This window comes from Parasteatoda tepidariorum, chromosome 5 (genome assembly GCF_043381705.1).
Source record: "Parasteatoda tepidariorum isolate YZ-2023 chromosome 5, CAS_Ptep_4.0, whole genome shotgun sequence".
NCBI lineage: Eukaryota > Metazoa > Arthropoda > Arachnida > Araneae > Theridiidae > Parasteatoda > Parasteatoda tepidariorum.
The window spans coordinates 9,902,364-9,910,749 of record NC_092208.1 but is presented as its reverse complement, the minus strand read 5'-3'; the positions used below and the strand labels follow the sequence as shown (position 1 = coordinate 9,910,749).

The following is an 8,386-nucleotide window of genomic DNA, read 5'->3' as shown; positions in this document are numbered from 1 at the left end:
ATAACACCATAATTGTAAATAAAGAGTTATAAGAATCATAGAATTTAGGTTAGCATAAGCATAAATAACAAAGCAGCACATATCATATAAAAAAATCAGACGAATTTTGGAGTTAATGTTCTAGTTGATGGTTTTCGGACTGAGTTTTTATCTTTTTATGTTTTCTTGCTCAAGAAACAAATTCTTACTCTTTCGCTACTCTCCTTTTCCAAACAGCTTAAACTAAAGTTTGGTAAGAATACAGACATTTCATTAAATTATATTTAAAAAATTCTTGTGTCTAATATTATTTCACTATACATGCTTCGTTACAGCTAAATTAAAAAATACTCAACTGAAATAATCCAATGTGTTTTACTGTATAATATTATTTTATTGTATTTAAATTTTGTTTCACATATTTAGTTTTCGATTTAGTGAAACCTATTATACCATTGTAATTTCCTCTACAATTTCGTTACTTTTTAAGAAAAAACAACTCCGATATACTTTTTTTTTTCATCCTAAAAATACTTATTTAGTGTTTTCTACCCAACAGATTATTTAGTAATATAGTACGAAATGTTAATTCCTAATGATATTTTACATTTTTGTATTCACTATCGAAATTGCCTTTACCTATTAGTCAGTGGGTACAGTTTTACCTAAACCTTATAATAAAGGAAAGTATTACTTAATTACCGTTCAACAATTTTAAAATGGTTGATAAGTTTTGATGCCGATTGAAACCGGTTTAACAAAAACTGCTGTATAATAAGATGATATCAAATGAATAATAATAATAAAAAAACACCGGTTGCAATTTTAATCCATTAAACAACCAAACATGACAACCAACGAAATTTGAAATTTCAAGTGAGAAAATCAGATCATATTATGTAGTTAATCCCCCATTAAAATACACTTTATCAGTTTCATTTAATTGTTATATAGATTTTTAAAAGAAAATAAAACTTTTCTTTTGATAAAGTCTTATTTTCAAAAATGAAATGAATCAAGTTCTATTTTACTAATGGATAATTACAAATTATGATCATGTTCTAGATTATCATTTATAATACTGAACGAAGATCTAGTTTAGTAATGAATATAAAATCTATACCAGGGATGGCGAACCAATGGCACGCGTGCCATTTATGGCACCCAACACAATATTTTGGGCACGCCACCGATCACATTTGTTATTACACAAATGGTATTACACTATAAAACATGTGTAACAATTAAATTAAAATTCATAAGAAACACAAAAAATAATAAACAATTATTAATAAAAAAATTAACAATTAATGCTAAAAAAGCAATTAATAACCATAAAAAACAAGCTTACAATGAATAACTAGCAAAANTAAAATAAAATAAAATAAAATAAAATAAAATAAAATAAAATAAAATAAAATAAAATAAGATTTTATTAGCTTTCAGTAATTTTAAAATGGTTGATTGATACCGATTAAAGCATGTCTAACAAAAACTGCTGTATAATAAGATGATATCAAATGAATACTTTATTATAAAAAAACAAAGTTTCCAGTTTTAATCTCTTAATAAGCAAAATCAAAAATCACTATGATTAATGGAGAATTTTAAGAAAGGAAAATAAATAAATGTTATAGGTTTAAAACCTGAATAAAGATGTATTTTACTAATAAACAATTCCTTTAATTTTTAATGATTTTGTAATGACAACCAAAGAAATTTGAAATTTCAAGTGAGAAAATTGGATCATATTATGTAATTTATCTGTCACATGAAAATACAATTTATCATTTTTATTTAATTGTAATATAGATTTTTAAAAGAAAATAAAACTTTTCTTAAAGTCTTATTTTCAAAAATGAAATGAATCAAGTTCTATTTCACTAATGGATAATTATAAATTATGGTCATGTTCTAGGTTATCATTTTTAATAGTGAAGATACTGAACGAAGATCTAGTTTAGTAATGAACATGAAATCTATCCTCTTTTTAACATGTTGAGCGAAACAGCACTGATATTTGTGACCTCGGCGGTTTTTCTATTTTTAACTTTTATTTAACTACCTAAATTCAAATTTTTACTAGTAGACATACTAAGAATCTTATTTTATTGGACGTCAACATTTAGATTTATAACTTCCGATTAACTGTGACATCATCAATACGTTTTAAGCTATCTTTAAATATCCTTTCACTTTTGTAAACAAGTCTAGACAAAAGTTTTTAAAAAAATAAACACATTATTAATTTCTGCTAAAATAGCAAAATCAAACAAACTGATAAATGTATCTCTAGGAAATGTACTGATAAATGTATCTTCGTACGGGGTGAATGAATAAAAGAAAAAAATCAATCAATCAGTACTGAGAAACACAACGCAATCGTTCTCAAAACAGAAAGGCATATACCGACACAATTAAAGAGCTTGATGGAAGAACCAGGTGAATGACACTTTTAGGGAAATTAATGAATTAGAGAAAATAACATGAAGTTGTTGCGTCAATATGGGTATGTTTAACGTAACAGAACTGTTTTTGCTTTCATTTTTATCTTAACATAACTAATCCGTATTTTTTGGCATTTTCTTTTCTTACGTAATATTCGAACTACCCCTAAAGTATCACTATTTGGGGATGCTTAAAAATCAATAATTATATTAATAAAATAATTCGTAATCTTAATTTTTTATTAAGATTACGACAACTGCATTTATTAAGATTTATTAAGACGACAACTGCATTTATTATTATTTTTCTTCTTCTTAAAACGAGTCGAATTAGGACAACGTCCATTATTCCATACGCAGACTGAAGATAAGTTTTATCGGATGCGATTAGAACAAAACACGCCATCAGATGACACAAAAGTGACTTTTCCTGTTTTGTAAACTAATCCATATCAGTTTTTAATTCGCTTGCATGATTTTATATTTCAAATTAGGCAGTGGCAAATAAAATAAAGCAAAGAATTATTAGTCCCACCCTCTAATAAATTGGTAATAAAATAATTCAATACAGAATAATTCAATACAAAATAATTAAGTACAAAATAATTAAATGCAAAATAATTCAATACAATCTAAATCACAAACTTCTTTTTTCGTTCTGAAAATGTCCATCACCTGGCTCTTCCACTAAGTTTTCAAATAATATAGCTAAAATAATTTCAATTTTTTTATTATTTAATATTATGTGTTGTATTCTTCGGTGACTTTACGTTATTGAAGTAAGCAAAACTCGTTGTTCGTAATTCGTACCATTGGAATAAAGATAAAATGTATTTAGCATCACTTGACAAGATGCTATTTCTCGCTACCAATTCATGATAGTTAAAATTTATTACTATTAAGCGTTATTTGTAAACATTTTTTTATTCCAAAATGGCAACTAAAAAACGCAAAGTTGATGTAGAGTGACGTGCACTCAATGATGAATTGACTTTATTTTATTTCAGAAGTTTTTACTCGGCCCACCAAACTTTTTTTTTTAGATTTTTGGCCCACGACCCAAAAAGTTTGCCCATCCCTGTTTTAGCACATAGCTTGTTTCATTTTATATCGATTAATGCACATTATCAATATTAATCGAGCATTAGTGTCGATAATAATATGCAGATTTTTTACGGTTACCCAAAATGCGAATAAATATCTTTTCTCCTTATTTTTGCTTTTTAGTTCAGAAGTTACTTTTTTTAAATTTCAATTAATACATATTACCAACATTAATTAAACATCATTGTTGTCAATGATAGTACGACGATTTCTGATGGCTCTTCTACACAAATAAATACCTTGGTTTAAAATAAGTTATTTTTTAGAAACTATGTTAAATTGAAGTTGTTGTTGTAGTTCATTTACGTCACATTAGATCTGCACAAATGGGCTATTGACGACGGTCTGGGAAACACCCCTGAGGATGATCCGAAGACATGCCATCACAATTAATCTCACCTGCAGAGGGGATGTAAACGCTATCACAATTGCCGCCCCCCTTTGCAGAGAATTGAAACGCTATCACAATTTAAATTCTCTGCAAAGGGGACGGCAACCCCGCGTTGGTTGTCCGACGCGTGAAATCGAGCACTTTACGGTGGAATTGCTACACAATACAAAAATCAACGAAAGTAACAAACAAAACAAAAAAATTCCAAATTTGGATTTGTATAAATTTTGAATTTTTGCATGATAAACAACATGCAAGAAATTTCGTTTTTCGTAGACTCATTTTTTTTATGTTTAATTTTTCTGAAATACTATTTCAACGTTGTCTATTTTCGAAATCAATCGGGAAGCACAGTTTTTTCAATCGCATGGCAGAATACATCTTTCCACTTTTAGATTATTTAATATTTATTTTAAAATTTCTGCTATATTCAGACTCACTCTAAGCACTAGAACTACTAGTTCTATTCCTAATGCAGTCGAGTTCCATGCAGCATTTTTAATTGGTTTCGAAATTAAGACAAGAGAAACAGAGGCACAACTAGAGTTTACAGCGTCAGAGGACAATCATTGTTTTTATACTCCCTTGTAAAATGATGTCACTCACGACCATTTAAGGTTTTGTAATATATAAAAACTTAAAACCAATGTAATTGCCATTGAATTACTGAATTGTTGAATTACATTGAATAAGATTTGGAAAGTTTAAATAACTTTTTTTTTAAAATAGCGTGATTCGATATCTTCATTAGTTTCCATTTCATTTGGTTTAAAATTTAACGGTGTATTTTACTAATATGTAGAGTGATACGCAAGGTATGCACAGAAATCAGGTTCTTAAGAAGAAGAAAAATACCCAGTCCACGTAAGTTTTTTCTGGTTTATTACGAAAGAACCCAATTTTGCCGAGAAAAAACGGTTTTGATTCGGTTTTTACATAAAAAAAACCCGATTTCACCTGAATATAACTGAGTTTTTTTTTTTTAATAATATTCTACATGCATACTTAACATAAGATATATTATATGATGAAAGAATATTGTTTGATTGTTTCAAATAGAATTAATAAAAAACATGCTTATAAGAATAACTATTTCAGTTTTTTTTTTGTTTTCTGAATGTTCTTTATATATTTTGAAAGCAAATGTTCTTTATTCTCTTAAATGTTCTTTTCTTTCTAAAAATTCTTCATACATTATTATGCAGTTTATATACATATAAATAACATAATGATGAAGTAACTGTAATGATTCTTTTTAAAATATAAAGCATAATAAGTACCGTGATTTGTTTAAAATCATAAATAAACACATAATACATAATTTGCTTTAAAGCTGATAAATGGAATTTATAAAAGCATTGTTAACATTCAGGAAACGAACTGAACTTTTCTTTTTGATAGACATAATATGTTCCTTCGTATTTTTCAATGTATGAATTCTTTATGCTTTACAATGTGCAAATAATTATCAACTTATATCTTTGTTTTACATTTTGCTTTTGAAATGAATGAAAAAAAAGATTAAATACAATTAAACATTTGTTTCTCTAAGCATTCCAAGTATATAATTTAAGATTTTAATGCACACGCAGAAATGCGCATTAAATTTAATTAATAATTATGCATGAATGAACATATCCTGAACAACTAATATAAAAAAAAAATACATTCACACTTCACTCACTATAAAATATAACCTTTCTTTTGCAATTAAGAATATTTTTATCAAATAAAATATTAGTAAATAAAACTAAGATTCATAAATATTAAATTCATTAAAATTGAATTNCTTAAGGCGGTCCTAAAGTGGATTCTAGCCTCAAACTTGAAAACTAGATGGCGCTGAAAATCACACCCCGCCTCAGGCTAAGATCTAGTTTAGCCTTTCCCAAAAAGATTCTAACTCATAGTTGATTGGCTACCTCAAAAAGAGCTATTCTACCTTTTAACAGTTTCTAGATGAAAATAAATCAATGTATCGCATTGATGTAAATATGTAAAGAACGACTTCTAGTATCGTAAAACAAATAATCTTAGATTAATAAATGAAATGAATTTAACTGGAGAATTTAATTTACACTTTAGTTTAAAATGATTTTTAATAAAATATGAGCTGAAACACCATAAATTATTAGTAATTATTTATTCATGTTTGCATGAACCAGTTTGTTATTCTAAAACATTATCCTAAAACAACAATTTTTTATGCTTTATTCGACAACAAATATTCAGTTTGAAAAATGCGAGGAAGTTATCTAATATTTGTAATTGTATGTGCTTAAGAAATTAAATACATCGGAAATATGTTTCTTTCCTTTGAAATAACTTCAATGTTTTTCATAAGTGAACATTCACACTTGAATATATGTTTAAATTGATTGCTGACATTGTCTGGGCATGAATATATGGTCAAATTGATATCTCTTATTCATAATGACTAGTATAAATACATAACTCTTGTTTATGCTCAGCTGCAGCCACAGGGATCTTTTAACTTTAGAACAAACGTTTCTATTCTATAAAGTAATTGTTAAAAATAATTGCGGAATTTCTACAAACTACTGTNGAAATATTTTAGTAGCGTATAAATATTAGTAAAACTAACTAGCAGATAATTTTATTTTGAGACATTTGCCAGAAATTTCAACAGAGTATGTAGATTAAATTATTCTTATGTCTCTAAGTTTTAACATAAGAAATACGATGTTTTAACACCTTTGCATCTAGATTTCCAACGATTTTTCTTTGGTTCAACTTTCAAGTTTATTTCGAATTTAAATGTGAAGAAACAACATAAATGAAAGCTACGTGATATCAATGTAAACATTAAAATTGCTGATGCTAGTCGCTAAATCCTGAATAACTCTCTTTCAAGCGCGTTCGTAAACAACTGAAAAAACAAAATATTCTGATTTTCGATGCTGGAAAAATTATTAATTAGTGACTTTTCTCCCGAACAGTTAAACAAATTAAATACTGAATAAAATGTTTTAAAACTGCTATTGGAATAAAGCTAACAATCTGTATTAATACCTAAAACAAAAAGAATTTGCAATTAATGAGAATATAAATAAGTATTTTATGCTTTTTTTCGCAAATTGTCCTCACTAGCGGTAAATTCACATTTCTCGTAGCCTTGTAGCGCCATCTAATTTCCAGAACCAGAACTACAAAATCAAATGTAACAAAACTTTTAAATGCTTTTAAAAATAATTCACAACCTAATTTTCCAAAAATAAACATTTGAGGTTCTGGCTAACAAGATTCTTAAATGTCGTGAAAAATTTCGAGACCCTTAGTACGCTATTTAATCTGTGTAACTGTTCGGCGGTTTTTAACATTACAGGTATACGGCTTTAGGACCACCTTAAAATGTAAAATACAAATTTAATCTCAAGTATAATAACTATTTCATGAAACTAAAAATTTAACACATTAGAAGTTGCTCCTTATCTCTTATTGAAAGTATTTGAACGTAAATGTCCTCGTAAAAGGCTCTCAAATGTCAAATTTAAAGTCTCTAAAATGTCCTTTCTTGCACCTCGTTAAATACGGCACGGAGATCACTGTCAGATACTAATGCGCCTCTCTCATGTGTTACTATAGTTTTCATTTGATAGCTAGCGCCATCTATAGCCAGTTCCAATTATGAGTCAGAATTTATAATAAATGACATGGCAACAGAAATATCAGCAACAGTAATATCAAATTTCAAATTAATCACGCCGATTTTGTTATCGCTTTAAATATTTTCACTGTCATTTTAAGTTTCGAATTCTTTCGGAGATTAAAGTTTTTGATATATATTTAGTGATAGTTCTTTATATAGATATGATAAAGATAATTAAATTATATGTTTGTAAGCAAAAACTGAAATACAATAACATAAATGAAAAGTATTGTGCCTTCTTTTGCGACTTTACAGATTATTGTGGTGGCTAATTGTTTGCGTTGAGATATCTTCATTTCAACTGGTAAAAAATTTTGCATTTTAATTCTATCACAATAATTCCTTAATTGAACTTTATTCTCAGAAATAAATACATATTACCTTTTAGAAGAAAAGATGTATTTGATGAAGTATCAAATTGTTTATTAACATCAACATTCAATTTTTTTTAAATCTACCTATCATTCCACATCTTTTTGAATAATAAATATAATGCTTAGTTTTGATTTTGATCTCTTTTATTTTACTTATTCTTTACTAATGAAGGCTTACTTATTTATTATAACGTTCTTATTCTTTACTAATGAAGGTTTACTTATTTATTATAACGTTATGTTAGGTGTAATTTATAGAAACATCTTAAAATAGAAATGTAATTTGCGTATGCGAATTGTTTACATATTTTAAGTGCAAAAAATATATATATGTTTATCTAAAAAGAAAACTCTTTTGTATAAATAGCATATTTTTTCAAATTTTTTTTTGTCACATTATGTTAGTTTGATTTTAATAAAA

General features: G+C 27.0%; 1 protein-coding gene across 3 annotated transcripts in view; it reads left to right on the top strand.

The window, feature by feature from the left end:
* LOC107443396 (sphingomyelin phosphodiesterase) overlaps positions 1-8,386 on the top strand; it is a 49,920-nt gene that overhangs the window by 14,074 nt on the left and 27,460 nt on the right. Inside the window, exon 1 of one of the 3 annotated variants that reach the window (XM_043047745.2) lies at positions 7,606-7,895. The exons of the other annotated variants lie outside the window; for them this stretch is intronic. The gene's annotated coding sequence lies outside the window, so the exon portion shown is untranslated. Of the gene's footprint in view, positions 1-7,605; positions 7,896-8,386 lie in introns of those variants that run through there. 3 annotated transcript variants of the gene reach the window in all.